At 37.7% G+C, this 20,933-nt stretch overlaps 1 long non-coding RNA gene across 1 annotated transcript; it reads left to right on the top strand.

The window, feature by feature from the left end:
• The first annotated feature begins 411 nt into the window (after positions 1-411).
• LOC134475897 (uncharacterized) lies at positions 412-20,542 on the top strand. The gene is made up of 6 exons (XR_010047223.1): positions 412-556; positions 10,440-10,526; positions 10,975-11,121; positions 15,291-15,398; positions 18,553-18,584; positions 20,361-20,542. It is a non-coding gene; the product is annotated as an uncharacterized LOC134475897 (long non-coding RNA).
• Positions 20,543-20,933: the final 391 nt, after the last annotated feature.

Genomic DNA, 20,933 nt, shown 5'->3' with positions numbered 1-20,933 from the left:
GAACCCCAGGGCCCTCTACCCCTGAGCTACGACCACTGAGCCACATTTCCGGTCCTTTTAAAAACTATGTTAAATTTTCAGTCAGGTTCTTGCTAAGTTGTCCAAGCTGACTTGAAATTTGTGAACATGCTTCAGCCTCCTAATAGGTGGGATTACAGCCATGCGCCACTGCAACTACACTGTTTAAAAAAAATAAATAAGTTTTCTTATTCATATGGTATTTTGTAGATTTTTGTTTTTGTCTTTTTCCTTAATTACATATCCTGAAAATCACTCCGTGTCATGGTTTATATCAGTGGCCCCCAAGCCTCACAAATTGCAGACTGGACCAAATCTAGCATTTGTGATTGGTTCCTTGTCTAGTGCTTGATTGGTGGTGTAGATGCTACACCCACTTAGGGGTGGAGCCAGGATGTGATGTAATGGCGGGAAAAAGGTGTCTCTCTGTCTCTGTCTTGCAAGTTTCTGCCTTGCTGTTGGCAGCTGCCATGAACTGCCGCCCACCATGCCACCTGCCTTGGAGCCAACTGAGTATGGACTGAAACCTCCAAGAACTGTAAGAAATAAACCTTTCCTTCCCTAACTTTGAGCGTCAGGTATTTTGTCTCAACAATGAGTAAAAAGTAACTAAGACACTCCTTATCAGTTCACAGAGATCTCCTAATTCGTTTCCTAGCTGATTGTGTGGATATCATAGATTATTAATCTCCATACTAAGGGATTTACACCTTTTTTTCAACTGTAAGTAATGCTGCAGTCAGTTAACTGTGCGCGTGGGCGTGACTGTACTGTCAGAGGTGGAATCAGAATGTGGACAAAAACCACAGGGTAATTACAATACAGGAAATTTAATATTAAAAATTAAGTTCTGAGAGAAGTATAACATGACGATGTAAAGAGCTATAATACTGGCAAACTTCTCCTAGAATGAGAAATATTTTGGCTGCACAGAATGTCACAACCATGAAATACTATATAGACAATACCTAAACAAATGGGTCTGGCTGTGTTCCAAAACTGTTTTATTTACAAAACAGGTGGTGAGTTGAGTTCAGCCAGCCAGCCATAATTTCCCTGCCGCTCTGAAGAATGCCCTAGGGTTGAGAGACTGACCAAGGCAGCACGCAGCTGGACAGGGAGCCCCCATGTCCTCGTGAGCCTGAAATGAAGATGCGGTTGCCACCCCTGGGGTGGCAGAGAGTTCTTTGGGCCCCAAATCAGTGACCCAGAGACGCCTCTCTGACACACAGGCACACAGAAGCAGTCCAGGATGGTCCAGGAGCGTGGGGTGACTCACAAAGTGGTCCACAGCGAGGTGGTCACTACGCCTAGCCTGAAATAGGAGGTGGCAGCGAGACCAGTCATTCTGAAACTACCTGATTCCGCCTCTTCACCAGCCTTCACCTCTGCCACTGCATAAAGCTATCAGACTGCAGCAAAGTAAAAGCAAGATGAGACTCACTAGAAGTTGCCCCTACTCGCCTGCAATATTTCGCTAGCGCCCTCTACCGACAAGTTAACATCGCGTTTTCTGTGAAGGGCCAATGCTTAGAATCCAGCCCATTAGTACAGAGCAGGTGCTGAAGGGTAAATTTTTAAAATTTTTCTATTTATTTATTTATTGCCTTTTAAAGACAGGGTTTCACTATGCAGTTCAGGCTGGCCTAGAACTCACTTTGTAGTCCAGGCTGGACTCAAATTCACAGCAATCCTCCTGCCTCAGTCTCCTGAGTGCTGGAATTATGGGCATAAGCCACCACACCTTGCTCTGAAGGGTAAATTTGAAGCCGAGAGACTCCTAGGGTAAATTCAAGAAAGACAGATTTGTGAACCTAGGAGTAAATAAATAGTTTGCTATAGTCAAATGAATTTATTTCCATAAGGCTTTTTCTGCATTCTCACCAGGAACATGTGAAAGTATCTTTTGTTGACTTACTAATGCTCTAGGGTAAATTACCCACAGAAAAACCTCATATTGGCTGAAAGTAAAAAGCTTGAAAGCACACTATAATAACTGTGAAGTCTTGTATCACTGTAGCTTTTGATAGTATTTTTTAATATTAATAAAGTATGATATATATTTTGATATGCTGAGGTATCTTTTTTTGCACATGATTTTGCATCTTTTATCTGTTTTTCTATGGGGTTACAAAGTTCTTAGTAGTTTAAAGCAGGAAAGCAATCAGACTACCTACAACTGCAAATCACTTGTGAAGAAATAGCTTGGTAGGATTTTTCTGTTGTTCTCTCCTAAATACCAATGCTCAAGTCTAGGTTTAGCTTTTTCAGTATTTGTTTAGTCCTTCTAGTGGGCCAGCCAGAGAAGCTACAGAGCAAGAAGATCTGGTCTTTGCTGTTTAGGAGCTCACATCTTAGTGGGAAAATAGACATGTAAGATTTCAGTGGAAATGCTGCTTAAAATATGGATAGGAAATATGTAGTCTAGGTTTCAAATTTTGCCATTTCAACACTTACCTGTGCAGTCTAAGATGAGGCTCTTTGTGTTTGTGTTTCAGCGTCTCAAGGGGAGATAATAACACATTGTAAGTATGTGAGATGTTATAGGAAAACATCTACAGGGCTGGAGATGTGGCTCAGTTGGCTGATGTAAAGCACTGAGTTATAGCATTAGTACTGTAAGAAAAAAAAACAACTGCATACCATTTGGTACATAGTATACAATAAAAAATGGTAACAACTAATAAAAATCAAAGTGACAACGAGCAGTGACAAAATGATAGAAGAATTTGCAGAATACCCCAATGATACACGTGCTCATATTTTAATGGAATGTAAATATATTATGACTGAGTGATCAAAAATATTTAAACTATATACAATGTGTTATAGATTAAAAACTGGTGGTCATCTTAATGCCAGCTGAATTAAATCACCATGGTGCTGAGCACAGATGTTCCACCTGAGGAAAATTGCCAGCATAAACACAGACATGGAGAAGAAGGGAGACGTTGAGGCATTGTGGGTTCTCCTACGAGTTGCTGTTTGAGCTGTTGGTTCTCCTGGAGAAGCTCTGGTCCTCACATTGAGAGCATTGCTTCCTGGCTCCAGAGGGGAACACATGTGCCACTTAATCTCCAGGATGAACTTGTCATGCTGGCTTCCTGGCATGTACTCGACTGTGTTTGTTGAAGGAGCAGCTCAGGGCCTCTGTGTCACTGAGAATGGCTATGGTGCTTCTCAGGACAGCCCTGGTCTTTGTTGTGAGTGTGACTTCTCGGCTCCAGGGTAGAACCCTCAACCTATCAGCACAGCTCCTTGACCCCGCTGGCATGGATTTTCCACTGCTGACCCTTGGGCCTTCCCGGCACAGATCCATAAAAGAGACTAGCGAGAGTCATGCTTGTGGGCTCTAGACCTCCAGTTGGACTCGTGGGAGGCATTGTCATGAGCTCTGGGTCTTCATCTGGACTCATGTGGACATTGCTGTGGGATTTAGGCCCTTGATTAAATATTCTGTGTCTTTGGTGTTATGGATAGATATCCATAGATTTCCAGTTTCTTGTGTTAACTCTAGGTGATCATAAAATAATATTATAAATTCCATGTCCTGATTTTAATTGTTCTCCTCTCAACCCCTGACTACAACACAATGTTTTCAGTTTAATAAGAGAGTCTATAGCATTGTCATATGATTTGCATGCATGGTGACCTGAGGATCTAATTGACTGTGTATAGCATTTATGTGAATCACAGACTACACATTATTCTAAAAGTATACATACAACTGTAATTTTTTCCAGTGGCTTTCATCTTTGCTTCAGCAAGGGAGGCTAAAGCCCATTGGAATTTGACAAAACTTAAAGCCTAACCTTGCTTTAAAGAAATCTGATGTTTAAACCCATACTCATGAAACATGAATTATTAATTTTCTGGCTTAAAAATTAATCTTTACTAAAGGATTTCTAGCAAGCAGATTTGGAGGCTACCCCTTTGACTGAACAGGAGGCTACAATTAGTTCTTTTCAAGTTCTCCAATGCATTTATTATCTCAATTTTGTTTACCAGAAATTTATTGGACGTATAAATTTTTGAGAACATATTAAGTGAATAGTCTTCTAAATATCTCAGATTTTGGCTGTTGCTTAGGATGGTTGCTGTGGGTTTAGCTGTTGTTTAAAAATCCCAATGCAGTGAGAGTTGTGGCTGCTTGCAAGGAAGACTGCCCAGGCCTGCCTGCAGCTCCCTTAGTAGCAGAGCTTGCTGACACAAGGATCATTGACCTCCGTCTCTTAAGTGCTTGCACGAGCCAGGTATGCTTTGACACCCACCAGGAGCAATGCACAGAGCCCTTCCAGGGACTTCTAACATTTGTTACGAGGCAAAACAAATGACAAAAAACTCCCTGGGTGACTTCTGGGAGAAAATGGCCAATAGACAGCTATGGAGGCTCTCTAAGATACCCAGCTTAGAATCCAGGAATGGTGCGGTGTGAGGAGTGCTAAGCAAGGGGAGATATACCCTGCTAACCCAGGAACAAACTAAGCTGAGAGAAACCAACTGGAAATGCAATCCTGGTGCTATAACTGGAACAGATAAAATCTCAGCACGGAAACTGGAACCTGCGCCTCTGGAAATTGCGATTTGAACTTCCTGCCGCCACTGCTGCATCCCAAGCGGCACAGCAGGGAGAGAGACACAAAAGCTCTGAGAGTGGGAATCAGCCAACAGAGTTGAGAGCGGGACTGGTGGAGAGCCCTGCATCTACCCTCGATGAGTGAGAGGAACAGGGACCCTTCCATAGACGAGGAGGCCCCAAAAGAGGACATTCTGGGACTGGACAGACTAGCCAGAATAGGACCCTGTGGTGACTTTATTTATCTCATATTCCCCTCTCAAGCGGGATTGGTGCGGAGCGCTGGGCCTGAGTGACACTGCTGACAAAGACCCAGTAGGCTAGCCCAGCGCCTCCCAGTCCCAGCGCCTGGCAGTACACCCTAGCAGTGGAGCCTTCTCTAGTGAAGATAAGATAGATAAGAGGATCTATAACTTAAGAATTAAGAACATAAAAGAAGAAGTAGGGACATAAACAAATGAACTACAAAAGCTATTCACAGAAATAATCCAGGAGAATTTCCCTAATTTAGCAAAAGGTAAAGATACTCAGATATATGAGGCATACAGGACCCCAGCCACCTACAACTCAAACAGAGCTACACCCAGGCATATAATAATCAAAATTCCAGAAATCCAATATAAGAACAAAATATTAAAAGCTGTCAGAGACAAGAAACAGATCACTTACATGAGAACACCCATCAGAATTACAGCAGACTTTTTGGCACAAACCATCAAATCATGAAGAGCATGGGGGGAAATAATTCAAGCTTTGAAAGATAATAACCTCCAGCCAAGATTGATATATCCTGCACAACTGTCCCTAGAAATTGATGGGAAAACAAGGTGCTTCCAGGATAAAGAGGAACTACAGGAATTTAGAACCACCAATTCAACTCTACAGAGAATACTGCAGGATATTATCAAAAAGAAAAATACCAAGATCCCAGAAACAGTGGCAGAGAGGCCACAATGAATGGAGCAGAAAGCGAAATGAAGAAGACAAACAGACAACTAATGACAGAAAAAGAGCTCAACAGAAATGAGGTAGAGAAAGCTGGATGGTAAGAACAGCTATTTTGGAGAAAACAAGACATCATAATAGCTAGTGCTGATTTAATATCATCTTGTTTTGAAGTCCCATCAAGCTTTTGTTCTTCTGTCTCCAATGGTCTTAACATGTTGTATCTTATTGGATTTTATTAGATGTGATAATATAAACAAAAACTATAGACAAGGAGATTATACAGAAACCATTGTTCATTTTCCACTAGTTGATTCTAAATACCCTGTAATACATCATTCTCTTGAATGGTTTTACATTGTCTTGATATGTTTGATGCTAGAGTACATGAAGTTATACTCAAAGATTTCAAGGAAAGAGACACTATGCTACTTTTACGTTGGGATATCTGGTGGTGAAACACTATTTTGCTTAAATGGTTATGTTTTGACCTGTGTTGTTTTGTTCTTATACCCTCTTTTATCTCAATCTCCTTTTTTATTTACTTTTTTATCTTTTTAATTAAGGGAAAAATAAATAAAAAATAGCAGGATATATTATAGTAACCCACTTTGATTTCCTATTAACTTGATTTGAAACTCTGTATTGCTCTCACCATCTTGTTTTGACTGATTTTCCTCTATTCTGTTTTGCTTGATAGTACCAAGTTTGAAAGTATAGGCAACAACTGTAAAGACAATAAGATTCATTATGACGTCCATTCTGGTTGACTATTATCTTCTTATGAAGTCCTGTAATGTCTCCAATGTTTTGGTTTTATTGGTTTTGTTCTTTACTGTTTTGTTCAATTTTATTATAACTGATGATATAGGCAATTCTTTTTAAGATAGCAAGAGGCAGTATGGTAACCATTGTTGATCATCTTGTATTTTGTTTTTACATTATGTATTATGTCCATCCTTTTGATTTGACTGACTCTTGTTTTGTTATGTCACATTTGGTTTTACTCTCTTCAAAAAAAAAAGTAATAAGAACTGTGGGAGTAATAAAACCCAAAATGTGTAATTGTCATTGTACAAAAGAGAGGAAAAGAAAGTGCTCTAAATGATATAACTGCATGTATATTTAAGTGTATAAGATAGATAACCATATTACTGAGTTTTGTTGGATCATTGAACAGTATTGTTTGCAGTCTCACTGTTTGAAAGTCCACTTTATATGCTTTAATTTTGTAACTTGAACAACGATTTCTAAGATGACAATATGTAATCTATTAACTAGTGATTTCCTATTGTTTATTTTTTCTGAAATTCTATATAACTTGTACCCTTTTTGTTTTTTTTCTTTTACTCCTTAAATAAAATTAAAAAAAAAAAGAAAAAGAAATCCCATGCAGTGAGTGATCTCATTATGCTCAGTTTCTGCTAACGTTAGTTCCATTGGCATGCAACTCAATAGACGGGGCTTCAAAACTTTGCTAATGTTGCATTGCTTTGAGAATAGCTAGAGTATCCTAAGATTCTTCCATCATAACTTCCAATATTACACGTTAAAGATCTTAGATTAATGTATTCTCAGGTGGATTTTCCCTTGCTTTTTTTCTCCTGTGGCTCCCTGTCATTATTGATATCAACACCATCTCAGGGGCTTCAAATATGAGGACAGAAGAACATAGAAGTTTAAAGCACACCTTCCACCTTGCAGGTTCATTCTCCAAGGACATTTTTCTCTGGTATATAATTAATGAAATAAAAGGCGTAGTGCTCAGAAATGGCCATTTTTGACATATTCTATTTAAGAATTGATTACATTTTCTCATATTTGTGAACAATGTTATACTCAAAAAGTGTCTCAGGGGACACCTAGAGTTGAACAGAAAGCAATTATTTAATGAATGACTTTTAGAAAGACTGCCTAGCAGATTTATATTCTGCTAGTGAGAATATAAACTGTTCAAACTTTTCTGGAAAGCAATTTTATGTTCTTTGAATCAATTTATTAATTTCATCTGGGAGTTTATTGTAAGGAAATAATAAGAGGCACGAGATATGTGTGTAGAGATGCTTGCCATGTTAATAGCTGTAATGGCAAAAGTTAGAAAAAACTGAACTACTGTCTATAAGGGTTTGGTTAAATAAATACAGTACACCTATATGATGCTGTGGCAGAGATTGCTGGTTACCCCATGTCTATTCTCTTCTTTTTATCAAAAAGACTATATTTTTTGGGTCAGAAATGTGCTTAGTTGATAATACTGAATTTTATCACATCTCTTTGAGAAGAGAGGCTGAGTAAGATAAAAGCAGAAGTCCTTAAACGGGACTTACAAGTGCCTGGATTGCCGCCTGGACCTGCATCTTGATCACTGATATGATGGCTCAAGCTTTAACAGCCATTTGGGGAACCAGGAAGGAAAAGCTAGGAGAACTTCAGTGACTGCAATTCTGGCGATCCTTTGGGGCGTTTCTTAGTGTTGCCATATCATGTTGTTAAAAGTTAATGGAAAGCAAGAATTGTGATTATAGTAACTCTTACATGTGATTTCAATGCAGTTGTTTTTTTGTTTGTTTGTTTGTTTGTTTGTTTTTTGTCTTTTTCGTTTTTATCGGTACCAGGGATCAAACTCACGACTGCCTGCTTGCAAGGCAGGCGCTTATGCCGCTGAGCTAAATCCCCAGCCCTCAATGCAGTTTTTAGAAACATGTTTGTAATCAGGTTACATAGTCAAAGTATTGTGGTTTTAACCTTGAATTTTGGAACCCTTTGAATATTTTCTTTTGTGGAAATCAATGAAATAATCATTTTATATATGTAATAGTTACATTAATACAAATCTGAATAGATTAAGACGTTGACATTTCACAAATCTGCCACTGGATACTATGGTTTAACAAAATGTGTCTGGCTATCAGGTTCACCAGAGGTAGACTGTGGTGGTTTAACTAATGGTCAGCTTGTAACACTCGGCTGAACTGAATCAGTGTGGTGCTGGGTGTGGAATGTCTAACTAAGAATTGTTGTCAACAGCACAAAAAGAGAACTGAAAGGGAAGATGGCATACTGTTGCTGGAGAAACTTGTCAAGCTAGTTTTTCTAATGTGAATTCAGCTGTTCTCATGATCAGAGAAGCTTGGGACCTCACTTTTTGGGGAAGCTCTGGTCCTTATATTGAACTTTGCTTCCTGGTTCTAGTCTAGATCCCTCAGCCTGCTGCCATAGATCCTTCATCCCACTGATTCAGACTTTCTAACTTCCACCACTGACATTTGGGCCTTCCCAGTGCAGATCCTTGATACAGACTTGCATGAGACATTGTCGTATCTCTAGGTCTCCAGTTGGAATCGTGGAGGATATTGCCATGGGCCCTAGGTCTTCAGCTGGACTCATGCAGGACATTGCCATGGGATCCAGGCCCTCAGCTGGATTCTTTGGGTCTCTAATTTGTGGACCAGTCTCTTGCATCTTTATGCATTTAATTTTTTGAGTGAATGTTATAAAATAATCCTACAAAGTATATGTCCTGCATTAAATCTATTTCTTTGAAAATTCTGACAACACACGCACACACACACACAAAAATTGCCAATACATGCATGACTTGAGTGAATATAAATATACTTTTTAGAACGGAACAAAGCAACATAGATTAACTTGTACAGTTTCCAGACTCTCTAACTTACTACTTCCCCTTTGGGGCGTCTATCTTGGTAAAACAATATGAGATCCAGACAGCAAATGGTAAAACAATATGATATTTTCAGTAACATTATTATGATATAAATACTGAAAATGGAAATAAACTAAATAAACATTAGGAAAATGATGAACACTTAAAAACCAGGATTAAAGCAAGCAGCAGAACATTTTGAAACTAATGTAAAGCTAATAATTCATATCCCTAAATCCTTCCCACTCACTGAAGCAGTTGGAATGGAGGATCCTTCATGGTGTGGAAAACATTTCTAGCTTTAACAATTCAATTTTTGCCTGAGTCCACCACATGAAAGTAGCTTTACTGACCAATACAAGAGGTTTTTCTAAACCAGGTTAATGTGACAAGAGCCAATCCTATAAAAATCAAGTCTTGAGTTTCCTTTTCTCTGTCATGGAAGTGAGCTCTTGAGATTGGCTGCTAAAGAAAGAGGAAGTTACTGGGAATCTTGAAGTTCATCCCTTCCTGCTCCAAGGAAGGAGCAATTGTGTTTTAGTATTCTGCATCACTTGGCTCACTCATGTTTTAGGGACTCACTATGTAGACATTTGGGTTCATGATGAAGACAGCCTCCCATTCAAGTGTCCTGCTTTCATCTCTACAATTGCCTACACTCAGATGGCAGAATGGGTTGGATACTTCGACTGGTAGAAGATGAAAATCAATACATAACTGTCCCAGCTTCCTTGGGAGCAGCCATTCCCAACACATTCCATCCAGTCTCCCCAGAGTTCCCCAGGCAGGATTGAGCCTCAGTTCCCCAAGAGCAGCTACTAGGTCAAGAACACACCTTGTTTTAGCATTTCCCTCTTCCCAGTCTTTTCCCTGTTTTGTTTTGTTGTGATTATTTTCACATGTTTCCTGGAATGTTATCCCAAGTGAGTATCCTGCATCCATCCTCTGCACCTGGGTCTGTTTTTAGGGAAAACCAAACAAGGCAGATGGAGTGTGGGAAGAAAGATGAGACACTTTTTTGTCCAAATCTGGGAATACAAGAAAATTAGGATAAAAAGGTAACCCATCTCCCATGATATTTTGACCAATATTTTTAAAAATTAGAGCACAAGTTTATTGGAGTGGAAAGCATGTAGTAGGGGTGTTTCTCATGAAACTTCTGTTTCAGTGTTTGTGTGTGTGTGTGTGTGCTCACATGTACTGGGTGACAGTATGCAATGTATTTCTCTCTAGGACTTGTCCTCAGAAAGAGTTGAAGATCTCTAAACAAGAGGGTGCTACACCTACCTAAGGAATCCCTGTTTCCCTGGATAAGATCACGTAAGTATTTCTGAAAAAAAAAAAAAAAAAAAAAAAAAACATGATCTACAACAACAACTACATAACATTATTATCATGACTGGCACTCAGAATAATTGGGAGAGCCTTTTTTTCTACTGTTGAACACAGCATAACTTCAACTATGTAAGAGAAAAATTATGAAGTAAAAGACCAGAGCTATTCGCTCATTTCTAGTATTATATAATTGGTAAGTTCCAAAAACACTATAATTAAAAGACATTTAAAATGCAAGGTCTCACATGAAATAAGGGAATAGCAGGAGGCATGTTTTAATGATTAGGAGGGAAAACTGAGTTATTTTATTGTAGCTTTTTACATTATTATAAAAAATTCTGAATGATTGGGCTTATGGAGAAATGTGGTCCTGGAAAAACTGTTCGTGAAGCAAACAGACCAAAGGGCACTGTCTGCATCCATTGATCCGCAGATGACAGGGAGCTCCTACCACTGCGGTGCTTTCCATCTTCCCTGGGAGTAGAGCGCAATCCCAAGGAGCCAGTCGAGGGCACAGTCACTGGAATTGTGGTCATCCAGGAAAGACCGAACTGAGCATGTTTGCATGGAGGATGCCCTGGTAAGCACTTTGACTAACAGTCCCCCACTGGACTCCAGAGTCAAGAGGAATCTAGAGGCTACCTGAGCTACTGTAGTTTTTTAGGCACTGTTGCATTCCAGACGTTGCTGCAGGGCTGCAGTCCCAGCAGGAGGAGCACAAATTTGAAACCACTCTGGGCAATTTAGAGACAAGGACTCCATGGATCTTGCTCTAGTATACCTGGAACTGTGTTTGCTACACAGAAGAAATACTTGCTGGTGAAAAGTCTAGAGTGAAGGGGCCATCTGTTCACCGATCCTAATCTTAGAACCACCCAGCCTTACACAAGGCCCCAGGGAAGAGGAGGAGGCTTGAGTGATGGCCCAGCTCCTCCTGGCTGTGACAGCTGTGTAACTGAGCATTTTCTGCAGCCTCCTGAGTCCCTCAGATATGCGGTTACCATAGATCCTGCCGCCACCATCCATTTAGGACTGTGGACACACACTCCTATATGTCTGTTTTGAATTTTTGATTTTTCACATCTTTATTTAAGAACATGTAAATTAGTTGTAAGTATAGTGAATAGAAAATATATGGCAAAATGTTAAGAAGGGTTCTTCTGGACAATGAAGTTATAGGAGACAGTAAAATCAGTGGGTGTGCTGAGGACCAAACTCCAGGCTGAACTTTCTGTGTATGACCTTCTCATTTTGTTCTTGCAGTCACCATTGAAATAGCTTCTATTATTCTTTTATCACAGAGGAGAAAAATGTTTAATATTAAGAATGGCTACTGAGCAAAGCTATGTACCAAAAATAGTGTGTGTGTATATATATATATATATATATATATATATATATATAATTTTCACAACAAACTTTTGAAGTAAGTACATTTATTCCTCTATTTTACAGATGAAGAAAAGTGAGCCTTTAGAGAGGTTGTTTATGAAGAAAGAGGGAATGCTGGAGGTCTTGTTGCTTTCTTCTTATATCTCCAAGGGAGCCATAATTGGCTCTTAGTCAGTACCTGGGAATGTGATCCTAACAGAGTTCTTTGTGTTAGCAATCAATGATTTTGTTAGCTACACCTGGATCAGTGGATCATATGCAGTGTCTTATCTGATTGCTTTGCACTAACATCAATACTGGTTCCATTGTTGGTCTGGCGTTTTACTTGTGATGTCAGATTGTATAATAGAGTGTGTCAAGGGTTGTAATATCCATGTAAGAGGCTGAGACCCTAAAATCAAAAAGCCTTCCCTGGGAAGAGCCATTCCATACACAGTCCTATATTCTTCTGCCAAAGAAAAAGCCCATCTTGTGTGGCCTCACATAAAGGAGATTCTGAACCCTGGGTCTGATCATTTTGAACGCTAAAGACATGCATTTTTCTCTGATACTCTGAGCTGGGTCCTTTGCTACCAAAAAAAAAAAAAAAAAAAAAAAATCCTAGTGCAAAGTGCTATAGGATGTTGTGAGTTCATTACTGAATAACATACCCATGCAAGACCATGTAACTAAAAGGTGGTAGGAATGGGATTCCAGGACAGGCAGCCTGACATGCAGCTTGTTCTTTTAACCATCTTCTTCTACTACCATCTGTCTAGCTTTTATAGTGGTTCTGCACTTAAAATTGGTGCTATTGTTATTGTCCCTTCACATTCTTATTTTTCTAATTTTCTTTAATCTACCCACAATGTCTTACAGCCAAAGGGACAGAAAACTTGGAAATGTCCATGGCTGAAAAGAGAAAGTCAGAAAAAAGACCCTGACTATAAGAGGGTAAATTAGAGCACTACAATAAAATAAAGTGAAGGAGCAATAATTTTAAATAAAAAAACCAGTCTTATAGGAGGAAATCTTCTTAATCTGGAAGCAGGCAAAAATTTATGAAACAGGACATATAAACGGTAAGTCTTTAAAAAATAGATAAATGCTGAAGGGAAAACATTCTACTCTATTAATTCATGGTTAAGAGATTGAAAAGCTAAAGCATATATTGTAAGAAAATATCCGTATAAATATGTTTGATAAAGGACTGATATCCAGTATACATAAAGAATTCCCACTTTGTAATACTCAGAAAATATTAAAAATAGACGAGATTTAAATAGATACTTAAAAAGACATAGGAATGGAAATAAGCATGGAAAAGATTCTACGTATGATTACTCATTAGACAATGCAAATTAACAGCATAATCAGATAAGATTATACAGCTACCACAGTGGTCAAAATTTAGAGCAACTGGAGCTCTGAAACATTGCTTTTGAAAATGTAATAAATTTAGAAAAAACAGTATGGCAGTTTCTTAAGCACAGATTTACCATGTAACATAGCACCAGCTGCTCCAGTGCCTAAAATCAGTCTCTGACCTCTTTTCATTGCCAAAGCTGTCAGATTTCTCCACTGTAGTCACTGCTCTTTGGTCATAGTTTCCCACAAGCTGGCTCCCTCCTCTGTACCAAGAATCTTCCTTAGGTCAGTCTAGTAGGTTCTCCAAACACAACTGCCCTAAGCCTTCTACAATACCTGAATTTGGTTTGCAACTCTTTCTTATTAAATGTTCTTTTTTGGTTTCTGAGAAACATTTCTTCTCATTTTTCATACTAGGTTTCTGCCCTTCCTTTTGCCTCCACTCAATCTTCAGACCAATCAGTTTAGATGTTATTTAAAACATCCTGCAACATTTCCTCCACCCCTTCTCCTGGTGCAGCACTTCTCAAACATTATCATGCATGTGGTATGCCCAGGAATCATACTAAAAAGCAGGTTCTGATTCAGTAGGCCTGAGATATTTGCATTTCCAACAAGCTCCTGAGAAAGGATGATGCTGGGGGTCCAGGACATGCAAAATAGTGGTCTAGAGCACAGAACCTGCATACAGATTCAATAGCCCAATGTCAAGTACTTGGGAGTCACAACAGAAGAGTTAATCAGTTCAAGGGCAAACATTCGATGAAGAGTGCCTGTAACTCTGTTACTTAATTTTTTTAAAATGGAAAGCATTTTTCCTCAATACATTGGAGATTGATAGGAAGCACAAACCCCAAATTTTCTAGATAATTAGTGTTAGTTTTATATTAAAAACAGATGAAATGAGAAGGTAAAATTAGATAAAGGGAGAGTCCTGCTGAATGGTTTGGCTGAATAGCACTTCAAAGCAGGTTAGTTTTCCCCTAGAATATACATTGATCACTGAATGACAAGACAAAAATCAATCACTCTCAATTCTTAATAAATCAAACTTGTATCTTCTCACCTAAGATTGACCAAATGCATCCACCCCTTCCTTTGTGCTCCTGAAGTGACATTTTGTTTTAGATTCATTCTCCCTGACTTATTCAGCTAAGCCAATAATTCAGCCTTGATGGGATGTCAATGATCGCCCGGAAAGGTAACAGCCACGGTCCTTCTGTGGCTGTGAGTTGTGTAAGCTAGTTTCTTTTATCTTCTTTCCTACTATTTGTTAGAAACATTTTCCCAGAGTTGACAAATCCTGGCGGTTGTGAGATGCCTCAGCTGCACTTTCTTAGTCATCTGCAAACACAGACAATTTGTTATTCTAGTACTTTAGCAATAGACAGACACTGGATTTCACATCTTCTGAGAGTCCAGTAAGCTCCTGTTCACCACATATGAGGTGGCATTTGAATATAAAATATTTGGGAGGAATCTCTTGATGAAAGAAAGATAATATTTTATCTGTAGAGAATAGGCTGAATTATAAAGTAATTTATGTAGAGATTCAAGTAAAAGTCATTGGAAGTGCCCGTGGATGCTGTATTGTCACTGCTGAGTCAAAATTAGTTCAAAAGGACCATTTTTCTAAAGAATTTTTGAAACACTCAGAAAGAAGTTATCACTTGTCAAATAATAAATACAAACATCCAGATAATTTAAATAAAGTCACCCAAGGAATAGAAAATTTCCTTATGAGTTCACCGAGTAAAACCTGACACTTCTTTGAGTCACCTGATGAAGAATATTTAATTGAGGACAGACACGAAGTCAGACTTGATCTTATGGGGCAGACGGAACACTTCTCTCTGTGCCTGTGATCCTGCCACCCTGATTCATCCTACAGGAGATTCCGGGTTTGGGAGAACACCTCTTAAAGCACACAACGAGAGGGAGACGAAACTCTTTTTATCATTAAATCTCTGCTTGAGTTCACAATTACAATCTATGTTTTCATATTTCAAGGACCTGCGTGTAGGAAGTTGGCCTGTCCGTACTTCCTGTGGTCCCTACGGAGTGACCATGTGGCGTGGCTTGTTACCAATTGTATATCCTCTTGCATTCTAAATTGAGGTAAATACATCAGGGTTTCAATCTTGGTAAGACCATTTGCTCATTATGTGATTCTAAATAAATAGCCTTTCAGAGATAGAGTTAACACAAGTGCTGTCAATATTACCTAATTCTTAGAATGGTGAGAGTTAAACAAGTTGACACATGCAAAACACTTAGTTTAGTCCATAAAGCCTATTTCTGCTTTTGTTATCAGTGTCAGTTAACACTTGGTAAATACCCTGAGGAAAATCTACCTTTATCTGTGGAATAAAGTGTGATGTAAAATGTAAAGGCAATGTCTTCCAGATTAGTTGTTCTTTCCTGTGACACTAGTTGCCTCACTAACCCCTGAGCATCCTTTGAGCTTTCTTCTTTATTTATTCATTCACTCTTCCACTAATTTCTCAAATATTTATTGAATACCCATTATGATATGATATTAAGATAAATGCTCTGGAGTTCCAAAGGTAAGTAAGACATGGTCTCTAGCCTCACAGTGGTTCTAATAGAAGACAACTCTTTTCTGAAACATTTACTTTACAAGGGGCAAACTGCTGTAAAAGACAAGTGCTTTGAGAACACAAAGGAGGACCCATTTGGTTCAGATCTTGATTTTCTTTTTATTTTAATGTCCTCTTCATTCTCTATTACAGAAATTTTATATACTTTCAAAACCAAGTGTTTCCAAGCATTGATGCCTTCAACAGACACTTGTTTACCGAATGCAGCATCAGGCTTAGTGTTGAGTGCCAGTTACAAAACCTGTTTTCACCACCCTTGCAGCCGCTTGTACCTGTGCTCTACCCGCTTGCATTCTCAATTATGCCTCCATGTGTCTGCGTTCCCCAACTTGATTTTAAGTCTACTGAATTCAAAGTAGGAGCAAAGAGTAGGTGATTAAGAAGATGATCAAATTGTGTGTGTTGCTTCTAAATCTAATTGCCAAATTTAGTTTCAGGTTCAAGTTAAATTCTACCAAATATTTATATGAATTAAATTGATGGGGTTTTGGCAGTGGATACCTGAACAAAAATGGGGAATTGATTTTTGATAGAAAAAACAAGCTCATCTGCATCTCTGCTAATTTAATGTAGAATGGTTGGATTCTACCATTTGATATTGGAAATGCTTTGTCTCAGCATAATATTCACATTAATAAATTTTCATCTTTAAAAAATTTGCTAAGCACTTTCCAGATCAGTATAATTGAAATTCTTCATCAAATTCCTTTTAAACCCTTGAACAATTTTCTATACAGTGCAGTAAAATTAACTATACTTCCATTTTTATTTTACTAGAATTGTTTTTATTGGGTTCAGTTTTCCTTTGTGTAAGATTTCCAGTGAAGGTTAAATTTACCATTCAATTTTTATCAATATCAAACATTACTGATCATACTTTGCCACTTTGGGTTTTGTTTTTGCTGTTGCCCTCATTTTTATTCAGTCCAATGTTATCTAGGTCAAATTGGGCAGATCTAAATGTTGCTAAGAAAATATCAGTAGCTTCCATGAGTCAAATTTTCTATGTCAATTTTTAGTATTCCATATTACAAAGTAAATATTCCTCAGTCATGTTTGGAGTTTATAATATATTTTAGTAGCATTAGTCATAGTAAGTTTGTTATTTCTTACATGTCTGATGTTTTCCAGTGACCTGGTCAAATTGTCCTTGGGGTTAAAACATCAAATGGCACTGTCACTGGTGAAAGAATATAATGTCTTGCTTCAGAAGTCACAGCAGAGATGCAATAGTTCTTCATTTCTATGTTTATAGCAAACAATTTCTGGAAGAATAAGTTGGTGAAATATCTGCTGGTGATTAAGTGTATGTCCTCTCAGAATGCCAGCTGTTCAGATTCTATTTATGATCTCTGTGACTTTTGACAAGTTATTTATTTGTGCCTAAATGACCTCATTTGTAAAACAAAATTGTGAAGATTAACTGAATTGAACTAAAACCAGTGCTTTGCACATAATGAATATGCAATAAAAGTTACTATTAGCATAATTATTTCTATATTCTCTAAATATCCTTTATTGTTTAATATCTGTGTTCAGCTGTGACTCGATTTCCTCTTTGGAAAGTGGTGTTATTAGTAGTCTTCTTACATGGTGTTGTTACATAATCTGAAAGCATAAACGATTGTAGACAGTAATGTTTTTTTTTTTTTGTCTTTTTGCTTTTTATCGGTACCGGGGATCAAACTCACGACTGCCTGCTTATAAGGCAGGCGCTTATGCCGCTGAGCTAAATCCCCAGCCCCCGCAGACAGTAATGTTTGACACAGGAATAAGTGCTCTACAGGTGTTGCATTAGCAGCTACTATATTTTAAACATCCAGTGAATGAGTCCATAGTATCCATCATTGAGTATAAGAGCTATTTTCTGTAGAGATCATTATAAAGGCATTATTAGAGTCATTATTAGATCATTATTAGAGTCCTGAGGTCAAACGGTGATACTGACTAGTATGAAAAAGCCTTAGAAGACAATGTACCCATTTAAAGTAATAATTCACAAAATGTTAGCTCCAGAAAAATAAAAATTTTTGTCCTTTGTTATCTGCTGTACATTCAACATCTAGAACAGTGCATGGTACATCTTAGGTAGTCTATTGACAACTAAATGAATGAATGCATATGAACATTTGGATATGTGGTAACATTGAAAATATTTCATATATGTTAGTAACTGAAGCAAGATATAAAGTTATTTTTCATTATTAACACACATTTGGAAAATATATATGCAAATAGAGTAGAATGTATAGCACTGAAAATAACTATGTTGTTATATTGTCTGTAGCCTTGCTCTCTTCTCTTTTTATAAGGTAGATGAAAGGAAAGTGGAAAATTCCTAAAGAAAAACTGCCTAATTAAATTTATATATGCCACTACATCTATGATAGTTCAGATTTAAAATGTCCTCCAACAGTCTCATGTATTTGAAGGTGGGGCTTTCACAAGGTGACAAGATCATGAGGTCATTAGACTTATCAGGGAATTAATCTATTAATGAGTTCATAGCTGAATGTGTGGTGAGGAGGTAAGGTCTAGTTGGGGGAGATGGTTCCTGGGGGTTGTGCCTTTGGAGAGTGTATCTCTCCTCTCTCTGCTTCAAGCTGCTGTGAGGTAAATGCCTTTCCTCTGCTATGTTCCTCCACCACTAGAGTCGACAGCCATGGAGGAACTCTCTGAAATGGTGAGTCAAAATAAATTTATCTTCCTTTAACCTGCTGGTGATAAATATTTTGTTCCAGCTGTTGGAAACTGGATAATAAAACATCCGTATTATTTTTAAATTGATCCTGAGTAATGTAATTATGATTATATAAATTGATCCTGAGATATCTAATTATGAATATAGAAAAAGTATGATTTAAAACAACTGGAGTCCTTGAGTAGTAGGATTATTTTTATTTTTGATTTGTGAAGAAAAGTATATAAAAACAAAGGTACATAAACATAAATGAAACACACATTTGCAGATTATATTTTGAGCTGATTACCTATCAACCCAAGCTCTAAAACCTACCATATCGTAGAAGTATAAATGTTCATAATGGTCTTTCCAGGGGCACTGCAAGAACTTGGACCATCAGAGATTCAATTACATTCACCATCTTATACTTCCTAAGGGGTAGAAGAAGCTAATGCAGTTTAGAAAGATTTTTCTATGGAAAGGTTTGAACTAAGGGTGTTGGGTTAATTTTTAGTTAACCAGAAAATTTAATTAACCAGAATGACTTGTCTCCTGAACACTCTCATTAAATGAGGTTTGATTGTACTTTAATTTCTGAAATTGTTATCAAACTGTTTTCTGTTAATAGTACCTAGTGAGAAAAAAAAAAGGTAGCTTCTTTAATAAATGGTGCTGGAAAAACTGGCGCTCTACATGTCAGAGACTAAAACTACACTCATGTTTATCACCGTGCACTAAACTAAAGCCAAAATGGACCAAAGATCTGAATACTTAAACAGAAACACTAAATCTACTGGAAGAGAAAGTAGGTAGAAATCTTAAAGACATAGATGTAGGCAAAGAATTCATGAACAAAACCCAGACTGTACAGGAAACACTTCAAAGGATCAACATCTAGGATCTCATCTTATTGAAAATTTTTGCACAACAAAAGAAATCACCAACAGAGTGAAAAGATAAGCCACAGAGTAGGAAAAAAATCTTAGCCAATTGTCCTTCAGACAAAGTACTTATATAAAACATATAAAGAATTGAAAAAATCAGGCCCCTCCAAATTCAAAGACCCAATCCAAAAATGGGCATCTGAGATGAATATGCACATCTCAGATGAAGAACTACAAATTGCAAATAAATATATGAAAAAATGTTCAACATCATTGGTCATTCAAGAGATGCAAACTAAAACAACACTGAGATTCTACCTCACTCCAGAAAGAATAACTATTGTCAAAAAATCAACCAATAACAAATGCTGAGGAGCCTTTCATATATATATGATATAGTTAAGATAGCTATACTACTAGTTTCTATTAGTTCATTGAAAAGAAAGATTTGTGCTTATATTGTTTGATCCATTTATACTGCTTGTAATCTGAGCAACTACATTGAAAATAATACACAATGTATCAACCATTGTTACTCTCCAGTTATCTTCTTTTGAAATTTTGTACCATTTTTCTTGTTTTTTCTCTTTAAAATAAAAAAACACCTAGTGAAAAAAAGTAATCTTTAGAGTTAAACTGCATACAGAAGATTTGATTGTCCTGGGTCTTAAAAACAAGAACACAATAGGAGACCAAAAAACCCTACCTCTTAAATGGTCTTTGTGTGACTTTGATCCTGAGATTTGCTGCATGAAAGAATTAGATCAGTTAGAGAGAAAATGAGGTTATGGGCTTACAGTTTCTATTTAAGGTTATATGAATGTTATAAGACTCATTTTGAGAAAGTATATATTAGCCATTAAAAATTAATTTATTTTTATTTGTTTTCCAGATTAATGGTCCTTCTAAAATAGAAAATTGAATTAGGGCTTAGTTATTTTCATTTGCAAAAGCTAATTGAAGCACATATTTATGAAATTAGACATGGAGAAGTGAACCACCACCACCCACTCAACCACAACAAGAACGATTTTTTTCACTTCTGAGACTGGATAAAAGAGAAATTAATATGCATGTGATCATTCCTGTCTTCTTTCTTAACACTTCTGGTATCTCTTAAGGAATATGGGCCTTCTGTGATAATAATGGGAGAAGTGAAACATCTAAGGGAGTTGGGAGGCCTGTGAGAGATAAGGCTTTGCAGACTAGATTCGATGGGATTTTTTAGTATCAATTTTTAGTTTATCAGAGTTTACACAAAATAATGAAGACACAGTTATCTCTAAAGGGTGTGTAATAAACCTGCTACCCCTCAAGCCTGCCCTTCATCCCATCCCCCAGCGGTGGGCTTCCTCTCAGGGTCAGCAGCACCTGGACAGGCAAGCCTCAGTGCACAAGTGATTGTTAGTCAAGTCTGTGCTGTGTGACATTTGCTGGGGTGCCATTGGCCAAATCAAGTCATGTG

This window comes from Cavia porcellus, unplaced genomic scaffold (genome assembly GCF_034190915.1).
Source record: "Cavia porcellus strain 051 isolate PalLab524CR breed Dunkin Hartley unplaced genomic scaffold, mCavPor4.1 scaffold_5, whole genome shotgun sequence".
Taxonomy (NCBI): domain Eukaryota; kingdom Metazoa; phylum Chordata; class Mammalia; order Rodentia; family Caviidae; genus Cavia; species Cavia porcellus.
Note: the sequence above shows the minus strand (reverse complement) of the source record. Positions and strands in the feature narration are given on the sequence as shown.